This window comes from Peromyscus maniculatus, chromosome 1 (genome assembly GCF_049852395.1).
Source record: "Peromyscus maniculatus bairdii isolate BWxNUB_F1_BW_parent chromosome 1, HU_Pman_BW_mat_3.1, whole genome shotgun sequence".
In the NCBI taxonomy this organism is placed as follows: domain Eukaryota; kingdom Metazoa; phylum Chordata; class Mammalia; order Rodentia; family Cricetidae; genus Peromyscus; species Peromyscus maniculatus.
Window position 1 is genome coordinate 56152053 of NC_134852.1, and position 22239 is coordinate 56174291.

The following is a 22239-nucleotide window of genomic DNA, read 5'->3' on the forward strand; positions in this document are numbered from 1 at the left end:
CCAAAAGAATAAGAGTTCAGCCTCATCATTAGAGGTTCCTTGTCTCATAATGTTATGTCAGTGTTTTTCCTCTTAAAAAAACAAACAAATAAACTTTATCTTACTTCATATTTTAACTTCATTTTATTTATAAATCTTTTTTCTCTCTTTTTCCCCACAGGACCTTGGTGCATACAACTTCTGTTTTGTATTTTGTGTTATTCCTGAGTTTGAGAACAAGTGGGTATCTACATCTGCATCTGGTTCTTGTGCCTTTACTTGAACTCTCTTCCTTCTGTTTATTTTATATGTTTTTCTATTTAAATGTGTTAGTTTTGTTTTATCTTATTATACTTTATTTTATTATTATCCCTTGGATGCCTGTTGGTTTTCTAATAAGAGACAAGAGGTGGATCCAGATAGGAGGGGAGGTAGAGAAGAAATGGGAAGAATGGAGAGAGGGAAAACTATGATTAGGACATATTGTGTGAGAAAATAAAATCTATTTTCAATAAAAAGAAAGATAAAGAAAAGATTTAAATTAATATAAAATAAAGTCCAGAGAGTCAAAGGCTGCTATGTACTGGGACTTAAGACCAGAGGAGTTCAAAAGTGTGTCGAGAGTAAGGGATAGGAAAATTGAACCAAGAATTGCTAGTATCTTCCTCCTCCGTGCATTGAGAGCCTGACATGTGGAGGTCCAGCTTCCTCTCTGATCTCCTGCCCCAGGAATAGGACATAACTAAATGTGAAGGGATATAGGACTTTAAGAGTGAAAACTCTATGTAGATTCTAAAATCTGTTGAGGTAGAAGACTTAGAAAAAATAGTTCCTTATCTCCAAAACTGATTTTCGCCCAAAATGTGCAACAATAAAAAAAAAAAACTCAAAGAAAAAGCATTAATGTTCTACTTTTATTTGTAATTTATTTTATTTATTTGTTTATTTACATTTGAGAAAAGTCACATTCTATGTTATGTTGGCTTAGAATTCACTCTATGGCATATATTGGCCTCAGACTCATGATAATCCTTATGCCTCAGATCCCTAAGTGCTACGATTATGTGTATGAGCCAACATGCATGCCTTTTGTTCTGATCTTCGATGGCAGAAAATTGAAATTTAGAATTTAAATGTAAACTTCTTTGTTTCTATCTCTGTGTTCTGATAACTTAATGAGAAAAGTATACGATAGTTCCCAAAGTCATTTTAAGACTGTTTATTTTATCAATAAGTTCAGAATAAAATATATAGAATTTGTTAGGCAGAAAATAAACCATATGTAACCACATAAAGCCCAATTGAAGGGAAGCTTAAATGTGGCAATATATTTCATGAACCTGACATGACTGCAAATATTTAAATAAGTGATCTCTGGCAAATGATAGAAGGGATATTTTCAAATTATCTATAGGGTCTAGAAATGATTTGGGAGCTATTAACACCAATCCCAACTCAAGAGACAACATTAGCTGAGCATCCTCATTTGCAATTCACATTGAATGGTACCATCCTTGAATATTTTAAGGAGGTCTCCCACCATGCACCAGGACATAAGTAGTATATAGTCACAGAAGAAACCATAGCTTCTGAGAATATTTCATCCAACAACCATTCATTCCAAATAAGCCCAACATCTTCCAGTTCCTTAAAAAGTTTCAGCATGAGAAGTATTCGGTGGTCCTGACTTGTGTATAACCCCGTTGTACCATGAGTTATATGCTGCCTATCCTCTGTTTTATAAATTGTACTAGTCTGATAAGGATATAGGACCTGAGTAAGATAATGAGGATCACAGTGGGCCCTAATAGACTTGCATCTATGTTAGGGAGCTTTTTTGACCCAGCATTTTAGCCTTATCTGAAGAGGGAACATGGACGATGTATTTTCTTCTGGAACTGCTTCGAGCTGGCACTGGGGCACAGTTGTCGGGCGGAGGGCAGAAAGCTGAAAAGCTGGTCAAAGACTGGGCAAGGGGCATTTGTTAGAAGCAAGTAGCTGCCTGACCCCATAGCGACAAAGGAAGAATCATTTTAGCTGGGCTGGTCTGCGTCAGCTTTTAGCAAGTCCGGAGCTCACAGTCGTCTGGAGCAGTGTAGTCAGCAACTGAAGCTTGGAGGTGACTGCCAGCCAAGTGGAGATCTGTTGAGACAAATTTAAACTAGAAACAGAAGTTAAAATTTATGAACTTATTTGGAACCCCTTAGGTCCATATCCTTAGTAGTGGGAAAAGCACTAGTCCCAAAACCATGAGAGAGGAAAATATCATCTTTAGGAATACTTATCTGGGGTCCTTTTGACCTCTGTGAAGTGGGTCTAGGTTTTATGACTCTTTTGATCCTTTGAGGCCTACTTACAAAATGACATAAAAGTTTTAGATACATTAGTATTACCAATCCATACTGAAATCCCTATTGTAAACAAAGCAGGTAATGGGTACCTGTAAAACAGTAGAAGTGGACTCATACCTTTGAGTCTCAACAAGAACTACAGATTTGGGTTAAAAGCTTGTGCATTTTCCTTCTGTCCAGAAAGCGAGGTATAAATTGGACAGAGATTTTTGGCCTGATGAGAAGCACTTTTAGGTTTATATTTACATATATTTAGATGACATCTAAAACAAATTCAAAATGTTGAGCTTATAACTGAACAATAAGTAGTCATAGTTCTACCAGCTCATCAGGGCTCCTAAATGTTAAGCTCTGGACCATAGAACAGGAGAGTAATCTAAAACATATTTTATCTTAAATCATTTTTTTGAGATCGTCAAAGCATAGAAGTTTTTTTTTTTTTTTTTTTTCCTAAAAGTGAGCTAACAAGCTAGCTATATCCTTGCAGAAGGATCTGGTTGTCTGATGCTGCCACACTGACAAAGTTAGAGCTAGCCTAGCCATCAGTACTATCAGAATTCTGAGAAGGATAATATCTGAGTGCAGACCAAGAAGCTTTCAATCCAGGAACTCAAAAGAACAGAGTCAGGATGTCTGATGGTAACCAATTAACCATGAGATACCCCTCTCCAGAGATAACACGACCTGACCCCAGAGAAGAGTTGTAAAACTCCTGACAAGGCAAACAGACAAGCTAGAATAAGATAAAGTCCAGGCCCAGGAAAAACTGGACCAATCAAGGATGGACCTGTACTAACCCCCTCCCCTCTAAGAAATTTTATGGGTTTTGCCTATAAAAACTAATTTCCCCAAGAAAGAGTAACTCTTCCCTGCCTCACTTGAGATGGCTTGAGATGAGTTCCCTGTCATGACTTGTAACAGATAAACCTTGCTTTTGCATTCTAGAAAAAAAAAAGTTTGAGCAATATAAATTTTTCAATATTATTATTTAGCCACCTTGAAAAAAAAGCTCTCATATCTCTGACCTGTGACACAGTATTTTGGAATAGAATGGCATAAAGAATACATTACATCAAAACAGTAAGGAAAACAAGATGTTATCATTTCATGCATTTATGAGTGTCTCAAAGAAAATGTTGCAAGGGTGTAAGTGTAACTAAAAGCATTATTATCTGTTACCCCCTTCCATTAGGCCTTTTTTCTGCACATATAATGACTTTTCTCCTTTCTTCTCACTTCTATATTTTGTTTCTTTAAAATGAAATATTTTTAGTATATGGAAATTGAAAACTTTAGCTAAAAAATTATTCCTCCAGAGGTACATTTAGCATTTATGTTTATATTTTAGTGGTATATTTGCCTTATATTTTAGACATATGCTGTATAGCTAATGAAAGTCAACAAAACCCCCACCTACAACAGCTCACGTGTGATTAATGTTTATTTCCTTAAATCTGAAACCAGGGTTTCCTGATAGCCTGAGAGCATTCTCTGTACAGAGGGCACTTTGAACATGTAGGACTCTTCTTCCTGGTAACTTTCCATCCTTTTATCTCTATGTTACAGGGCCAGTCTCAATTCATTCAACAAAGGAGTCTGGTGAGGACACCATCCATTAAAGGATTGAGTGCTGTGCTGAGAAGGAGCTCACACCACTTCTTGAAAAACACACAAAAATATATGCTTTATGCTATCTTGAATTTTTAAAATTAACATAAACCCACTAAGAATGAATTATGGGAGAGTTAGTGGGACAGATGCATGAAAATGCCAAGATCAGACCCATGACTTTTGTATTCTTATGACTACAACAATGGATCATGATCTGCAATGCCTTTGCTTCTTTGAGATTCCTTTTTTCTTTAATTATGTATATATCTATATATCTGTTAACACATACACACGAATGCAGTGTCTGTGGTCAGAATAGGACATTGGATTCTCAGGAGCTGAGGTTAGAGGTGGTTGAGAGCCTCCAGATGTGGGTGCTGGGATATGAACTCAGGTCCTGCGCAAGAGCCAACCATGCTCTTGGCCACCTGGGCTTTTTTTGGTTGGGAGACTTTTAATGACTGTTTCTCTTTCCTTAGGGGTTATTGGACTGTTTAAATAGTTTATTTGGTCTTGATTTAACTTAGGTATGTGGTACCTATCCAGAAAAATGTCCATTTCTTTTAGGTTTTCCAGTTTTGTGGAGTAGAGTTTTTTGAAATATGACCTGATAATTCTCTGGATTTCCTCAATGTCTGTTGTTATGAAACCCTTTTCATTTCTGATTTTGTTGATTTGGATTCTCTTTCTCTGTCTTTTGGTTAGTTTGGATAAGGTCTTGTCTATCTTGTTGATTTTCTCAAAGAACCAACTCTTTGTTTCAATTTTTTGTATTATTCTCTTAGTTTCTAATTTATTAATTTCACCTCACACTTTGATAATTTCCTGGCATCTATTCTTCCTGGGAGACTTTGCTTTTTCTTGTTCTAGAGCTTTCAGGTGTGCTGTTAAGTCACTAGTGTGGGATTTCTCCAACTTCTTTATGTGGGCATTTAGTGCTATGAATTTCCCTCTTAGCACTGCTTTCATAGTGTCCCATAAGTTTGGGTATGTGGTGTCTTCATTTTCGTTGATCTCTAGGAAGTCTTCAATTTCTTTCTTTATTTCTTCCTTAACCCATTGGTGATTCAGTTGAGCATTATTCAGTTTCCATGAGATTGTAGGTTTTCTGTAGTTTTTTTGTTGTTGTTGAAATCTAACTTTAAACCATGGTGGTCTGATAGAACACAGGAGGTTATTCTAATTGTTTTGTATCTGTTGAGATTTGCTTTGTGGCCAAGTATGTGTTCAATTTTAGAGAAAGTTCCATGGTGTGCTGAAAAGAAGGTATATTCTTTCTTGTTAGGATGGAATGTTCTGTAGATATCTATTAGGTCCAATTGGGTCATGACATCAGTTAAGTCCTTTATTTCTCTGTTAAGTTTTGATTTGGGAGATCTGTCCAGTGGTGAAAGTGGGGTGTTGAGATCTCCCACTATTAATGTGTGGGGTTTTATATGTGGTTTAAGCTTTAGTAATGTTTCTTTTACATATGTGGGTGCCCTTGTGTTTGGGGCATAAATGTTCAGAATTGAAACTTCATCTTGGTGGATCTTTCCTGTGATGAGTATGTAATGACCTTCTTGATCTCTTTTGATTGATTTTAGTTTGAAGTCTATTTTGTTGGATATCAGGATGGCTACCCCTGCTTGTTTCTTAAGACCATTTGATTGGAAAGTCTTTTCCCAGCCTTTTATTCTTAGGTAGTGTCTGTCTTTGAATTTGAGATGTGTTTCTTATATGCAGCAGAAAGATGGGTCCTGCTTTTGTATCCATTCTCTAAGTCTATGTCTTTTTATAGGTGAATTAAGTCTGTTGATATTAAGGGATATTAATGACCAGTGATTCTTCATCCCTGTTATTTTTGGTGGTAGTGTGTGTGTACTTCCCTTCTTTGGGGTTTACTGTTGTGGTTTTATCTATTGCTTGTGTTTTCTAGTGTGTATCTGACTTCCTTCGGTTAGAATTTTGCTTCTAGTGCTTTCTGTAGTGCTGGGTTTGTGGATAGGTATTTTTTAAATCTGGCTTTGTCTTCGAATGTCTTGTTCCTTCAATCTATGATGACTGAAAGTTTTGCTGGGTATATTAGTCTGGGCTGACATCCATGGTCTCTTAGTGTCTGCAATACATCTGTCCAGGTCCTTCTGGCTTTCAAAGTCTCCATTGAGAAATTGGGTGTTATTCTGATGGGTTTACCTTTATAGGTCACTTGGCCTTTTTCCTTGGCTACTCTTAATAGTCTTTCTTTATTCTGTACATTTAGTTGTTTAATTATTATGTGTTGAGGGGACTTTTTGGGGGGTCTAGTCTGTTTGGTGTTCTATAGGCTTATTGTATCTTCATAGGCATTTCCTTCATTAAGTTGGGAAAGTTTTCTTCTATAATTTTGTTGAATATATTTTCTGTGCCTTTGAGTTGGTATTCTTCACCTTCTTCTATCCCTATAATTCGTAGGTTTGGTCTTTTCATGGTGTCCCAAATTTCTTGGACATTTTGGTTCATGACTTTGTTGGCTTTAGTGTTTCCTTCGACTGATGAAACTATTTCTTCTACTGTATCTTCAATGCCAGAAATCCCCTCTTCCATCTCTTGCATTCTGTTGGTTATACTTGCATCTGAAGTTCACGATCTTTTACTCAGGTTTTCTATTTCCAGCATTCCCTCTGTTTGTGTCTTCTTTATTTTTTCAATTTCCCTTTTCAGTTCTTGGACTGTTTCCTTTGTTTGTTTCATTGCTTTTTCATGATTTTCTTTCAGTGCTTTATTGTTTTCTTCCAGGACTTTATTGTTTTCTTGGAGGGCTTTATTGTTTTCTTCTAATTTGTTTGCCCTTTCCTCTAGTTGTTTACAGCGTTCTTCCAATTTTCTTGTCTTTTCCTCTACACAAGCCTCTACCTTCTTCATGCAGTTACTCATAAGGCTACTTTCTTCTGCTTCTTCCAATTTTTGGTGTTCAGGTCTAGATGTTGGAGGCGGGCTAGGTTCTGGTGATGCTGTATTGCTCTTCATTTTGTTGTATGTACTTCTGCCTTGACGTCTGCCCATCTCCTTGTGGTTCCTTCTTGGTCTTATCAGTGTACTTGTTTCAGAAAGAGCTGACAGATTCAGGAAGACTCTCTCTCTTTTCCAAAAGGGACTTCTCTTGTCCAACTCTGGTCCAGAGGGGAAGTCAGGGGTAGGATGGGAGCTGGGGGCCTGTCTCTAAGTCTCAGGAAGTGACTGGGGTCTGGGGCAGATGGGCATGTGGGCAGGGCGCGGAGATTGCAGGGGCTGCCAGGGGCCTTGGAAAAGGGGATCCCTCCCAGTGGGGCTAGAAGGGGACCTGCCTGGTGGCCAGAGCCTGGGGCCGAGTTGGGCGGGTCTGTTTTTCAATTAAAATTGAATTCAGGTTGTGACTACTACCTCAACCATCAAATTGCAGGATTAAAGCCTGTATTTCCATGGCCATATTGGTCATTGCTTTAGCAATTCATAAATTAACATTGATTATTGGAGAAGCAAAGTAGCTGTTTTCTAAACTACTTGTATCTGGTGACAGGTGATGTTGTAAAGCCCTGGCTCTCAGATCAACAGAGCTGTCCAGGTATTAAAGGACCTTTCATTGCTGGAGCCCCAAAGGAGGTAAGCCTCATTGTTGCTGAAAAGAGAGGTCATTTGTATGCAATCATATGTGGCAAAATTAAAGGCCTGCTGCCTTTTTCTGTGTTTAAACTAATGAACCTCACTTTTTTGCTCCCTAGTGTTCATGTCTCACTTTGTCTTTCATTAGCATTGTGATCACAGAAATCAGGTCAATGCTGTGAGAGTTTATCTCTAGAATGCATTGCACTACTGCTCTCAAACACCCTGACTCCCTGTAAAAGTTTCAAGAAAGGCTTGTGCAATGCTGTGGTCCATGGAGTTCACAGTTCTCAAAGGTTTATTTCCTTCTGCAGCTTCTCATCCTTAGTTCCTGGAATCTTTAAATATCAGTACTGAATTTTCCTTGTTCAATGTCACTAAATTGCTCTTGAAGACTTAAGTGTCATAGATTCTAATTAAATGACTGAGGGCACCCTATCACAAATCCTTTTGCTTCTAGCTGGGATTGCATTGTGGAAGGCATAAGTAGAGTTTCCTCCAAGCTTGGGTGCTGTCTAATTGGGTGCTTTTTAACTGCTGGTAATATCGAGAGAAGCCTATGTGGTAACTGCTGGGTTTATGCTTATTCACAACCCTCTGATGTGTGCAAAACCACTCATAGCTGTGTAGAGTCTTCTAATGCTAATCTCAAAGTGTCAGGTCTGTTCCTTAAGTTAAATGTTACCTAAGAGCTACTTCACAGGGTTTTCAGGGGTCACACATCTCCTATTCTCTACTCTGCCATGTAACTACCATAGTAAGTGGATGCTAAGCTGGGTTTATTCACTAAATTTGTTGAGCTGAATCATCAATATGGTGTTTTGTTTGCTCTGATTTCTTTAGGGAAAGATCTCTTTCTCTCTCTCTCTCTCTCTCTCTCTCTCTCTCTCTCTCTCTCTCACACACACACACACACACACACACACACACACACACACAAATACACACAATGTTCTAGACTGCTGGAAAGGCAGGATGACAGCATAACAGGATAGCAGGACATGGGTTTGATGTTCCCCATTTTCTCTTTTCTGTCTTAAAACAGTAATGCCATCTACAGACATAATGATGTAATTCCCCCAACCCAAGAGCAGTTTGTTTTTAAGCTCCTTGGGCAGAATATTGACATCACTAACAAACTTTCCTGGGAATCTTAAATCAAACTGGAGAATAATGTGGTAAAAATGGAAGCAGCCTTGCAAGAACGAAGACTCACAGAAGCATTTATGATATATCATATTTTTTATTTTATAATTTAATTTAATTTTACATATCAGCCATCGATTCCCTTGTTCATTTTCCTTAGTTATGATAAAAAATAATTAGATATAAAACCTTAAACTCACAAATACAAGATAGATACGATATCTTTTTTAATATTAGAATAACTCTATTTCTTGATAATTGTTTTGTTATTTGTAATTTTACTATGTTAAAGTTAAAACCTCCCTTTTTGAAAAAAGAAGAAAAGGGGAAGTGCTGTGGATATCGCTCTGTATAAATAAAACACTGATTGGCCAGTAGCCAGACAGGAAGTATGGGTGGGACTAACGGAGAGGAGAATTGAGGGAACAGGAAAGCAGGGAGAGAGAGCTGCCAGCCACCGCCACGACAAGCAAGATGTAAGGTACCAGTAAGTCACAAGCCACGTGACAACTCACAGATTACTAGAAATGGGTTAATTTAAGAAATAAGAACAGTTAACAAGAAGCCTGCCACCGTCATACAGTTTGTAAGCAATATATGCATCTGTGTGTTTATTTTATAAGTGGGCTGTTGAACTGCCGGGGCTTGGCAGGGCCTGGAGAGAAACTCCAGCTACAAAATTTTAAAGAGACAACCTGCACTTTCCATCTCCTTTTCCATCACTGATTCCTCACTCATCCTGTCCTTTTCTTCATGATTCTCACCCTTGTTGACCTTATGGAACTTGACAAAGTCATCTTTTAATCAGACTTCTGGCAGCTCACACATGTGCTTTTCCTTACTATTCAAAAACATGAGGAAAAATGGTGGTGGTATCACAAATAAGAGATTTCATGAGTAGGAGAGTTCTTGAGCATGTGCCCACAGGGCCCAGCTTTTAGACAAAAGAGTTGGCAGGGTAAACAGGATGTGTCTGCCTTGATGTTTTAACTGCACTATCTCTGCCCAGGCAGCCAGTTGTAGGTGTATAGCTGTTGGTGTCAGAACACAGACACCACTTCCCTTCATCCTGTAGTCTGTTGGTTGGTATAGAAAAGAGGTTAGCCTTTCCTGTAGCTACACAGTTACCAGAGGACTATGGACCATCTGCAATTGGAGTTGCTCAATACAGTCCCTGGGCTGTTCACCATACTTGGGTCAGCAGAATAAGATTGCAGAGCTGTCCCCAGGGAATGGCTCCTATAGTCTCAATGACAAGAACATTGTGTGTTTGAGGAAGAAAATGATGGTAAATGTCCCACCAGTCATACCTAGCCCTGAGTTTGGTTCAGCAGAACCTAAGGAGATGTATGCATGTGACTCAAAGTAGCTCAGGCACTGGAGAGGAGTTCTCTGGGCATGCCTCCATTGATCTTCAGAAGACTGTGTGTGCTGGTTAGGTACATCACCTTCCTGTTTCATAGAGGAATAGAAAGCTCAGGTTTAGAGATGAGCCCAGGTACCACAGTTTACATTTCCCAAGTTGTATAATGCCTAGAACATGGGGTTTTTGTTTGTTTGTTTGTTTTCCACTGTTGGTATTCTACACTATGAAGGCAGTCTCCTGAGATCATAGTAAATATCCCCCTCATTTCCTCTCCCTTCCAAAGAGTAATTACTCTTACTCGGGCACTCATGTGTTCTCCCAGACATCAGTTTGTCACGCTCAGTTTCTGATCACATCCTCCACTCAAGAAAAGTTTCTGATACAATTGTGAATCTTTCCTGATTCTTGGCCTGATGTGAGGGGTTGAAGCAGGTTTGTAGCCTTCCTGGGTACAGCATCTCTCTAAGTTTCCACAGCATAGCTCCTCTAGCTCTGAGCATCCTCAGTTTCTCCTGTCATTAGTTAATGCTCTCTGAGGTGATGTTGTGAAACAATACACTAAGGTGCTGTATGAGCAAAGATCCATATGGTTATTGGGAATGGAAGAGAGAGACCACTGTCTGTTTCCTGTTTTGAAGTTCAGGAGGATGGTCCATTTTCTCAAGTTTCTGTGGATCCACAAACTCTATCTGCTGCCTCATAAGTGCTGGGTTGACAATCATGCACCATGTTAGCTTAGCTATACTTCTGGATAGCTGATGTTTGCTGAATGTACCAGCTGATAGAAGAGTGAGGGTCTTTCTCTCTTTCTCGGAATACTGGGAGGAAAAGGGTTGTGGGATTTCAGGGTGTGCCTCTTCTCACTACAGGAATTCCTGAGACCCTGCATGCAGAGATCAAATTTCCTCAGGACCTCAATTAGACATTTGGAACTTTTCTGTACATCTTAGTCACTCTGCTCTACTCCTTTAGACCCCTTGTGAAGAACCTCAGAAATCTCCCAGAATATCGAAACTCTCTTGCCCCTGAAAAAAGCTCCAAAATCTGCAGGGTGTGTCTTCATTGTCTATGTGGCTGACCTAATATCTTCAGAGAAGCAGGGAGCTACTTAGAGAAAAGCCACAGATCATAATCCTGGGTAAGATGGGAACTGATGTAGCCTCAGCATAGCAGTACAGAGTAGAGGGATGTCAGGGGGTGGGGTTCAAGTCATGCATGAGATACTGCTGCCTCTCCCCACTTGTTTTCTTTCACTCTTTTCTGACATTAGAATTATTATAATTCCCTATTCTGGGGTTTTGTACTGCAGACTGTAAATATGGCTTACAAAAGAGCTGAGAACCTGAAGAGCAAACACCTAAAGCAGTATATATACCAAGGAGCATGAAGGCTACCTGGCATATCAAGTCAGTGTGTGAGCATGGAGGCCGGAAGATTGTGTGTTACCTGGTCAACCTATGTCCTGGGACTGTGTTGTGCTGTTTCAGTGAGTCTATGATCCAATGAACAGGCTCTACACTCACTTAAGCACACATGCTCTTGCACCCATACAAGCCAACACACACACAAACACACACACACACACACACACACACACACACACACACACACACACACACACACATGTAAAGAAGACTGAGATTTAGTTCATATGGAAGACAGCTATACAGCAACTGAGTAAGGGGGTGGTCCTTGTTTTCTATAGTACCAGGGTTATGAAGGTGAGCATGAATGCAATGCTAAGATGTCAGACGGGAACAGAACTACGCTTTGTTCATCTCTTTGCTGACAAGGCTTTTTCTTATGAGATTTTAAGTATTAGCCTGAATCCTGTTCTCTTTCTGTAGAATAAGACAGAAGAGGAAGGGGCAAAGAACAAGCCCTTCAGGGAGGATATAAGAAATATCCTCTAAAACTCCAAAGCATTTGGAAAATGGTGCTTCCTTTTAAACAGGCTAGTGGGTGGCAGTGATAAAGACAGGAGTGGAGAGGTGGGACCCAACCTGACATTGGCATTGAAAAAGGCTAAAGAATGTTCAGGAGGAAGCACATCTATTAAACCACTAGTGGTGTGTGGACCACAAGAAGCCTTTGAGGAGATAACCTCCACCACATCATCAGCAGACACCCATTGTAGGGAAACTAAGATGGTGAGAAGCCCAGATGAGTTACCACAGGTCCATGACTTGGCAAAGACTTGTACGTAAGTGGTCCACATTGCATCTGAGTCAGCAACATAGTGTAAGACTGGAGCTCACTAGTCTGTGATGCAATGGATAGGCTCCACACTCACTTGAACACACGTGCACTTTATCCAGACACGCCAATGTGCGCGCTCATGCACGCACGCACGCACGTGCACACACGCACCCACGTGCACACACGCACACACACATGCATGCATGCGCACACACACACACACATGCAAAGTGCAGTATGGTGCTGAGAATATTGAGTCTTAGTGGTTACTGAAGATGGCTATATAGGAACTGACTAAGTGGCTGTTTTCAATAGCACCAGTGTTATGAACGTAAACATGGACCTTATGCTGAGATGTCATACCTAAACAGACTTACACATTGTTCATCTCTTTTCTGGTAAAGCTTTTTCTTCTGGGATTTGAAGAATTAGCCTAAATCTGTTTCTCTTTCTGTAGAAGAAAAGAAAAGAGGAAGAGGCAAGAAACAAGGCATTCTAGAAGGATAGAAGAAATCTCGGACAAAACTCCCCAGACTTGCCCAAATTCATCTCTCTTCTGCATACACTTGTGTATGGTGGAGAGGTGAACCCCAGGCTGACATCAACATCTACAAAGGCTGAAGAACCTTCAGGAGGAAGCACACCTGTGAAACAACCAGTGGTGTGTGGCCCACAGGAAGCCTTTGAGAAGATAACACCCATCACTTCAGCAGACACTCACTGTGGGGAGACTAAAATGAAGAGAAGCCCAGGTGAGTCACCACAGGTCCATGACTTGGAAATGACTTGTGTATAAGTGTTTCCCATTGCCTCTGGGTCAGCCACACAAAACTGAGACTGCAGCTCTCCAGTAAAGTAAGGCGGTGCTGGTGCACAGGTGTCTGAGGTCTAGAGCACTGAGCCACACAGAGAATGTTCCTTCCCCTTGTCCACGTCCTCGGCCGTTTGCTTCCACGGATCCACGTTGCTGTGGTAACAGAACCTCATTGATGAATGTTGTCTCGTTCCTTCCTGCCATCTGTATTGTCAAAATAACCTTTAACTTAGTTTACCCAGACAAGTTTCCTCAAAACTTGTTTGAATTCAGATCCTCATCTTTTCTGAGCTCTGTAGAGATTTGAAGAATCACATTAAGAAAATACTGAATCACCTCCCATCGTAAGGAATGTGATGTGCATTGTTACTTTATGAAAATCGGCTCTCAGATAATCTAAGACATAATGGAGAGATGTGAGGGCAACAGAATTCTGGGTGCATGAGATTATGTTTTCAGCATTTGGTAGACTCTCACAGGAAATCCTCAATTAGGGCCTGGGAGATGATGACTCTTTGGGTGAAGCACTGGCAGTGACAGGGTCAGAACCTGAGATGGAATCTCCAGAAAGCATGTGACAATGGGGTGTGTTGGCCACCTCTACATTCAAGGTTCTCTTCAGGTGAGGTGGGACAGGGAGACAGGAGAAGACCTGGTTTCTCACAGCACAGCTAGCTGGGCAGACACAGAAGCACAGAAGAGATTCTGTTGGACCAAAGGGGCCAGGGAAGATCAGCACTCCAGGCAGTCAGGTCACATCTGCAGATGTGCTGAAGCACCTGTGCATCCTTGCTCACACAGCAGCGTGTACATTCTGAAAAATAAATACAGATCATGGACATTTGCAAACACACTCACTGTTCATACATAAAGGATTTTAAAGGGAAAATACACAAATATTTCTGAAAAAAAGTTCTCAAGTATCTCATCTCATTTGGTTTATGTTGTTTGTTTCATTTGTAACATCTACTTTTACAGCCTGAATAGACTTGAGATCCTGCCATCTCAGCAAGTAAATACTGAAATTCCAAGTGTACATCACAAGGCCTGGCTTTTCTGATGTTTCTAAAGCATTGGTTGATTCTTGTCTTGCCTTGCAAGAGTCAAAATCTCTTCTTGAATGAGGAGGAGCTGCAAGCCAAATTGCAGTGCTCTGTCTCAAGTAGGCACAGGTGAGAGAATTGGTCTTTCCCAGCCATGACCCTGTGCAGTCAGCAATTTACACATTTCCAGATATAAGTAAGAGAATCAGCCTTTGCCAGCCTTGAGCCTTCTGAACTCAGCAATCTACACATCCAAATAATATAATGAAGGAGCAGGAGGATGCTGTTCAGTTCCAATTGGGCTTGGAGAAATAATTAGGAAAGGGCTTACTGGTTCAAGATAAGTCAAGAAATCTGCCCAGGACAGATTTCTGTACCATCTTCACTCACAGTTCGAGTCTTGGGCTGCAGCTTCTCCAGGTGGTATGTTAATATGGATTGCCCGGCAATTCTGGGGTCTCAAGGATCTTACCAATCCTTACAACATGCCCTATTGGAGACAAGCTGTGGTATTATGATCTTGAGATAAGTCTCTGTACATTTCTATCCTGTATACAACCTATTAAAATTTGATAGGGTTTCTCTTGGTCTCAGAGCTCTTGAATACAGTGGTCTACATGGCTGAACATGATCACAACAGTCTTTCTTCAATATGGAAGCTCTGGAATATTAATAATTTGAGTCAGTCTATGTCTGGAAGGCACAGACCAATGGAGCTACTTTTTAGAGACTTAGTCTCAAACCCAGGGAAACCTAAGTCCAGACTTGAGAGTCTAGAAGCCAGCAGACCTGGACATATGTACCACAGATAAAGAAGATTTGTTTATATCCAGAGAGACATAGCGGAGGAAGTTTACATTTTTCTCTGCCTGTTTGTCCTGTTTATCTCCCATGTGCCTTCATGTTACCTACCTGAGTTGAGAGGGGACTTTGCCCACTGAGTCTGTGAACTCACATGGACATTTTTTTTTACAACCAACTCATAGTCACACCTAGAAATATGTTGTTCCATCCACTCAAGCTGGTAAAGTCCACTCTCACAGCTCCCACTCACCTGTGGCCAGAGTTTGGAGAAGAAAATCCCTGCCTGCTGTGTGGTTCCATCATGGGTCCTGAAAGTGAGGAATGTGCTGCTGGAGGGAATGCTGATGACTTCATGTTTTTCCTCTAGGCTGCCAGGCTGAGTTCTGCTCAGGGACACCAGGCCCTGTAACCTCAGACTTCTCTCTCTTTTCCATTACAGTTCAGAACTCCTAAGGCCTCTGCCCTGTGGTCCTTCCAAAGGATTTATGGGATCAGTTCCTCCATTCTGCAAGGAAGAACAATACCAAGACAGGACTAGAAACATGTGGAGTCTTATGTGGTACCCTGGTAAAGATATGAAAACTCCTTCTTGATGTCAGATTGTTTCTTCCCCCTTTGCTTTCCATGACTCCAAGAAAACATATCTAGGAGCTGTGTCCATACATATCACTCCACAGAAGGAACCATGGATGGCAAGGCCTGGCCACCTTGAATTTGATGAGTTTGCATTTGGTTGCTTTTCAAAGTCCCTTGAATTGAACAATTTGCTTCAATGCTATAATTAGAAATTTTCACTCTAGTGGTGGCTAATGCCTGTAACCCCAGTCATTGTCAAACTGGGACTGGAGGCTTCCTACAAGTTCAAACCTGGCTCATGTACAGAGTGAGATATTGAAGTAAAAGCAGGCAGGCTGGCAAGCAGAATGTCAGGTATGAGACATGGAGACAGGCATATTGACTAATTCTAAAAGGAGGAGGACTCAATTCCTTCTGTGGCCTGGTCTGACCACGTATTCTGTGCTAAGCCTTGGAATAATAAATTAAATACCTCAAGACCCCAGAGCAGACCTACTGGCTGCTGCAGGGAAGAACCTAGGCCAGGATGTGCTAAGAGGGACATCATATCAGGTTCATCTTATCATCTCTGCCTTCATAGAGTACCCAGCAATGCCGGGGACCAGCCTCAGCAGTTTCGAGGGTCTCAAAGGGCAGGAATGTCTGGCAGGCACAAGAAAAAACTGGAACACAGGAGTTGGTCAAGCTGACAAGTCTTGTGAGATCTGGAGATGTGCGTTTTCTCTTCCTTTTCCTGATCTGACTCAACCCCAGTCTTTTATTGTAATAATACAAGGAAATAGGGGGTGAGAAAAGTCAACAGGTGATTGAGTTCTCCACGATAGTTTCAAAAGTTCTTTTTGTAAATCAGCAAAGTGTACCCCGTGCCCTTTGATTGCACATAGAAGTTCCAAGGAAGAAAGCCAAAGCATACCAGCTTATTCTTTTGCAGATTAATAATTATCAGACCATCTGAGGTAATCACCCCAGAGGCCATCTACTTGCAGTTTCTCAGAAAGCACAGAAGTACAAGCAATGGTTTCAAGTACCAGACTGCCAGTTTCCTGTCAGCTTAAGTCCTTCTTCATCTCTCTATAATTCACCAAGTTGTCTTCTAACTAGTTCTGGACAACTCTTGTCTTTTATCCTATCTATATGTCACTCCATCTACAGTTTTCTCCACCAGCCTTCTGGGTTTCTCCCATGACCTGTAAAAGAGCTTTAACTCCTGCCATTGACACAATTTCAGTATCATTTCTAATTTCATGGAAACCACCGAAGGTGAGAGAAAGAAAACCATAGAGAGCAAGTAGAGGAGGAGGATTATAAGAACCAGTAACAGCTGGATGGGTGAAAACAAGGGTTGTTTTCTCGCTGGCCCACAGAAGGCAGGCTTAGTAGAATATCGGGTGGGGCAGGCCCAGAGGGATTGATGTCCTCATTCTCTGGTATCTCCAGCACAGATTCCACTGGCAACACGTCAGGCTTTTCATATGCTGTCTCCGGCACAGCAAAGCACTGGGGCAGTAAAAGTGGAGAAACACTGAGGTGAGGGAGAAGGATGAGAGTCATTCACTGGGGTGGGGTCTTCACTTACTTGTGCTGTGAGAGAGTGGGATTGACAGTGCCAGAGAATTGTAACAAGTTGTTTTCTCTTGTCAGGTAAGGGAAGAATATCATGTCACTCATATTATAATCCCTGTGCAGAATGGAGAGCCTGATAATTGTTACGCTGAGAACGATGAGGAACTCCTTTTTATTCAAGAAGAGCTGGGGCTTCTCACCTTAGGTTGGATTCATGTAAGCAAACTGATCTCCCTGTGACACACTTCTATTTCTTTCTCTGTACAGAGTCAATCCTTTCCAGATCATCTGTCTCTGAGCACAAGCAATCACCAGTGTTCCAGCCTTGAGTCAAAGGCACATTTTCTGGTGTATTTCCAGCTCTTCTAATTTTATCTCTTATTCAAAGTAATTCTTCAAAGTTCCAATTCTTGTGAGTGAGTGGAGAATGGATGCTTCCCTAGAATGTATGAGAACATAGTGTAGAGACTATGTACCTAAAATTATTTTAACTAAGTCAAAAGAGTTTATTCTAATAACTGCATATTTGTCTTTAGGAAAAAGCTCTTGCTTTGTGCACACCTAAAGAGCTCCATCATGAAAGGTTTGCAAGTATTTGGACAAGCTTGTGGTGATCTTCAAGGATATACATTTCTTTCCTTACAAGAGTTCTTCTGAATAATTCTCTAATTTCCAAGGCGTGAAACTCACAGAACAAGCATCTTTTCTTGGAATGGCACAGGTATAAGCCACAATCAGTTGGTTATTTCTAGGTTTTGAGAGATGGCAAGTACTTTTGTACTCACAATTGGGAAGTACTGATGTATGAGGCAGTCTCCTGTGTCTTCATGCTTCACTTGCATAAATTCTTATTGATTGCCTAACAATAATATACCATGGCAGATAGAAATTTGGCCTTCAGTGCCTGGACGCTAAGGGGTGATGACACAGAAAATGAGCACCAATTCCCATGAGGCATAGTGCATTCTATTCTTCAGGAGGAAAATACAGGGCACTGTGGGTTTCAGAGGAAGAGGGGTCCCACTTGAGGTGACTTTTGATGACTTGTAAAGAGGTGCCAAAAGAGAGTTCCTGGAGGAGGGGTCTTGCATCAGTCCGTGTCATGTTTTTTTGGGATTTGTGGTTGGTATCAGAAAAGGATGGCAGATTTGTATTGAAATGACCATTCAGAGCCATGCTTCCAATTGTCCAGTGTGGGCAGTAAGAATAGTGGTGATTTGAATAAATGTATAACTCTTCAGGTTATTTTGGGCAGAATGATGAGGTGACCAAACCAGACTCCAGAATGTAAAATGAAGGAGTTGTAAGGCTAGGTGCAATGGGGGAAGTCAGTTAATGTTTGAGAGCTGCTCACTTCCAATGATGATGAGAAGGTGATGACCATGTGCATAGAAATGTGGCATTTCAGAGATCCAGCGGCTGAGGAATAGAGGTTGTCAAGTCTGTGACAGGGCAGGCTTGGAGTTGGGCTCAAGGGGATGGCAGTGACCCTCTCATAAGCATTAGTAGTGTATCTAGAGGAAGACTGATTTTGGAAGTGGGGTTCAGTCCTACTTTGTGTAATTGAAAGCAGTGTGAGATACCACATCTTGGAACCTTTGCTGGCAGTTAGAAGGAGGTTCTGGGAAGCCAGGTGAAGGCAGGAGAGGGATCTGGAAGGCTTCTGCATGGAGCTGGACTTGAAAATCTGGTAAATGGGGAGTAATGAGAACTGAGGAAGAGATGTAATGAGGAGAGAAGAAACATAGTGAGGGATGACAGACACAAGGCTATAGGAGAAATGGTTATGGGGTTCACAGAAGCCACACAACAGGGAAAGCAGGGAAATGAATTCAAGATGTGACCCAAGGACAGGTTCTGGCAGGAATAGGATTCAGATTTCATGCTGGAGCTGGAGCTCATTGGAGGATGTTGGCTAATGAATTTTAGACCTTGGTGGGAAGAGACTGCAAGGTTTAAAGAAGCCATGGAATATGGTGGTATTTTATTTGTACTGAAATGTAATTTTAATTGTATGTTAATAAATAAAGTTGCCCGGGGGTCAGAGCTATTAGAGCCATAACAAGAGCATGGAGGTAGTGGCACATGTCTTTAATCCCAGCACTTGGTAGACAGAGCCAGGTAGATCTCTGTGTGTTTAAGGATACAGCCAGCATTGGAGACGCACGCCTTTAAGACCTGGAGAGCTGTACTTACAGGCAGTGACGAGGCAGTCACGTGTTTGGGTTTACAACCAATGAGAAGGCAGAATAGAAAGACTATAATAAAAACAAACACACAAGAAGTAGGTCTCTTTCGAAGAGGTAGGACCACCGCAGGAGGAAGGGTAAGGTTTTAGCTCTGAGCTCTGACCTCTTGGCTTTCTCTTTTACATTGGTTCTGTGTTTCTTATTTAATAAGACAGTTGGTTACATCTACAATGGAAAGGTGGGTGTACTGGCACAGTCCTGGAAGCCTAGCCTTCAGGAATGTGGACCTGCTGGATGGTGACTTTGGCAACAATCTGTGCTACGAGAGAAGACTGTGGCTTGAACAGAAGTTATCTAATGAAGTTTATGGCTATTGTGAAGTCTGTTAGGACTGTCATATTGAGGCTTACATCCAGACCTTAGATCCTAGGGGAACAGAGAGAGACAAGGCTGCTCTTTGCAGAACTTGATTAACAAAATTCTGACATGTACAGGAACTGGGAAGTGGTTTAAGCATGGTTTTGTTTACTTGAATTTTGTTTTTTTGATTTTAGTTTTTTTCTTCAATTTCCTTTAGTTTTACAAATGCTTGACATTTCAAAATATAACTTTCAGTGGCTTGGACGCCGAATACAGCTCCCGCATGCGCATCAAACCTGGCATCTCATTCTCAGCTATGTCCAGGGCCTTCCGTCCCCAGGCCGCCAGTCCAATGTCCGCGACTTTGTAGGGCAGTTTATCAGACATGCTGGCGGCGCTTCCGCTAGGACTGATGAACTCAATGAAGGGGGCCGGACGGCGCGGGGCAGGGGTGCTCGGATTGCCGGCTGCCTGCACATGACTGTGGAGACTGCTGTCCTCATTGAGACTCTCGTGGCCCTGGGTGCTGAGGTGCGCTGGTCCAGCTGCAACATCTTCTCTACTCAGGACCACGCAGCGGCTGCCATTGCCAAGGCCGGCATTCCAGTGTACGCCTGGAAGGGCGAGACAGATGAGGAATACCTGTGGTGCATCGAGCAGACGCTGTACTTCAAAGACGGGCCCCTCAACATGATCCTGGACGATGGAGGTGACCTAACCAACCTCATCCACACCAAATACCCACAGCTTCTGTCAGGCATCCGAGGCATCTCTGAGGAGACCACGACCGGGGTCCACAACCTCTACAAGATGATGGCCAATGGGATACTGAAGGTGCCTGCCATCAATGTCAACGATTCCGTCACCAAGAGCAAGTTCGACAACCTCTATGGCTGCCGGGAGTCCCTCATAGATGGCATCAAACGGGCCACAGATGTGATGATTGCGGGCAAGGTGGCGGTGGTAGCAGGCTATGGTGACGTGGGCAAGGGCTGTGCCCAGGCCCTGAGGGGCTTTGGGGCCCGAGTCATCATCACCGAGATTGACCCCATCAATGCACTGCAAGCTGCCATGGAGGGCTATGAGGTGACCACCATGGACGAGGCCTGTAAGGAGGGCAACATCTTCGTCACCACCACAGGCTGTGTCGACATCATCCTTGGCCGGCACTTTGAACAGATGAAGGACGACGCCGTTGTGTGTAACATTGGACACTTCGACGTGGAGATCGATGTGAAGTGGCTCAATGAGAATGCTGTGGAGAAGGTGAACATCAAGCCCCAGGTGGACCGCTACAGGCTGAAGAATGGGCGCCGCATCATCCTGCTGGCTGAAGGCCGGCTGGTCAACCTGGGCTGTGCCATGGGCCATCCCAGCTTCGTGATGAGCAACTCCTTCACGAACCAGGTGATGGCACAGATCGAGCTGTGGACCCACCCAGATAAATACCCCGTCGGGGTTCACTTCTTGCCTAAGAAGCTGGACGAGGCAGTGGCCGAAGCCCACCTGGGCAAGCTGAATGTGAAGCTCACCAGGCTGACAGAGAAGCAGGCCCAGTATCTGGGCATGCCCGTTGACGGCCCCTTCAAGCCTGATCACTACCGCTACTGAGAGCCGGGACTGCCCTTCGCCTTCCAGCTGCCATCCTTGTTCCAGGCCCTCCCTCTCTTTCCCAAGAGCAAACGTCACCAACTCTGCTGTTGCTTCACCGGTGTTCGTCCCGCTGGGGCTGGTCACTCTGTCTTTGGACCCTGTTGTGTCCTTCATACCGTTCCGGGTGTGGTGAGGGGGACATGAGAGTCTCCGGTCAAGATAGAGGTACCTGGGAGCCACCCACAGGGGACATGAGCTCCCGAGTCTTGGAAGTCCTGAGGCTGTGGCTAGTGGTGGTCACAAGCCCCTGGACTTTACCATCTAAGCCCTCACGTGGTCTTTAGATCCATGTGCCTGGTTTCTGGGCCCGGGACCTGAGAAGGAGCTCTACCAAAGGGCAGGAACCAGTGGAGTTGGAAGGTTCCTCAGAGCTTGGCTTATTCACCATTGGGCCGCCTCTTCAATCTCGATACTGAGGTTGGTACTTTTGGTCCCTATTTCACAGGGGTGAGAATAGATTAAGAAAGGACAAATGACAGCTGGAGATTGAAAGGGTCAGAAAAAACCAATAGGCGAAGATCTATCACTATTTGTAATTGATGGTTCCTATCACAAGCCTGGGTCACAAAGAGATTCATTTGGTCTATAGTGTTTAGAATGTTAACAAAGGAAGGTGGATTAAATAAAATATCTGGTGCCTAAGGAAAAAAAAAATATAACTTTCTTGCTAGTGCACATACATGGACAGATATCTCCTTAAGGAGACATCTATGTGCACTTAGAGAAGGTAACAGGAAATTGCCAAGTGCTTGGTCCTGCTTTCCAAATTCCTTTCTCTGAGATTGATCCCCCTCTTGCTCTAACCATCTCTTCTTTCTATATATTCTTTCTATAGAATTAATCTCCCAAGTGTGCCCCCCTCCATCGTATCAGTACTTCAGCACTGCATGTGTCTTGAAATGCAATGCATAGATACATGAATTTTATATCTGACTTGCTTCCCTTGACATCTGCAAGCTTCTGCCCCCACTCTGACATACAGCTA

General features: G+C 42.3%; 1 long non-coding RNA gene and 1 pseudogene across 2 annotated transcripts; one reads left to right on the plus strand and one right to left on the minus strand.

Moving 5' to 3' along the window:
- Nucleotides 1–874: 874 nt before the first annotated feature.
- Nucleotides 875–15341, minus strand: LOC143266947 (uncharacterized). Its single transcript, XR_013041805.1, has 2 exons — nucleotides 15164–15341; nucleotides 875–13880 (listed from the first exon to the last, which is right to left on the minus strand). It is a non-coding gene; the product is annotated as an uncharacterized LOC143266947 (long non-coding RNA).
- Nucleotides 15342–19200: 3859 nt separating this feature from the next.
- Nucleotides 19201–21913, plus strand: LOC102920512 (adenosylhomocysteinase pseudogene; annotated as a pseudogene). Its single transcript, XR_013041815.1, has one exon. The product of XR_013041815.1 is annotated as an adenosylhomocysteinase pseudogene (transcript).
- The last annotated feature ends 326 nt before the right edge of the window (nucleotides 21914–22239 follow it).